Below are 518 nucleotides of genomic sequence, written 5' to 3'. Positions count from 1 at the left end.
CATCTTGGCGCCGGCGACGACGTCGACGGGCGACACGCAGGTGCTTCCTGGAACGGGAGGTTGAGGATGAAATGGCATTTTTCACATAACCCCCTGGGGGATTTGGTGGGCTGAAAGAGGTGGCAGTTGGGCCGGCCTGCTGGGCTGCTGGCGCTGGAGAGAGGAGGGAAAGGATTGGGCTGAGCCCAAAAATAGAGGGGTTCCTCTTCTCTCTTTTTCTGAATTTTGTTTTCATTTTGTTTCCAAAATTCTTTTGCAAATTTGAAATCTGTTTGAAGTTTCAAACTTTTCCGAACTTATGAAAATATCCATGGACTTCTTAATAGGGAAGTGCAAGGTAGGTTTTAGTTTGAACAATTGAAGCAATTCGAGAGAATTTGAATAAGAGAGGGATTCAAACAACACTTAGGGTTTTCAAATTCTTCCTTGATGCAATTTTCTTAGGAAAATTATGTGGATGCCATGATGCACAATCAAACCCTAATTAGGTTTAACTAAAAGAGGGGTGTTACACATGC

Source organism: Lolium rigidum, chromosome 1 (assembly GCF_022539505.1).
Source record: "Lolium rigidum isolate FL_2022 chromosome 1, APGP_CSIRO_Lrig_0.1, whole genome shotgun sequence".
NCBI lineage: Eukaryota > Viridiplantae > Streptophyta > Magnoliopsida > Poales > Poaceae > Lolium > Lolium rigidum.
The sequence above is the reverse complement of the archived record's forward strand: the minus strand, read 5'-3'. Positions refer to the sequence as shown.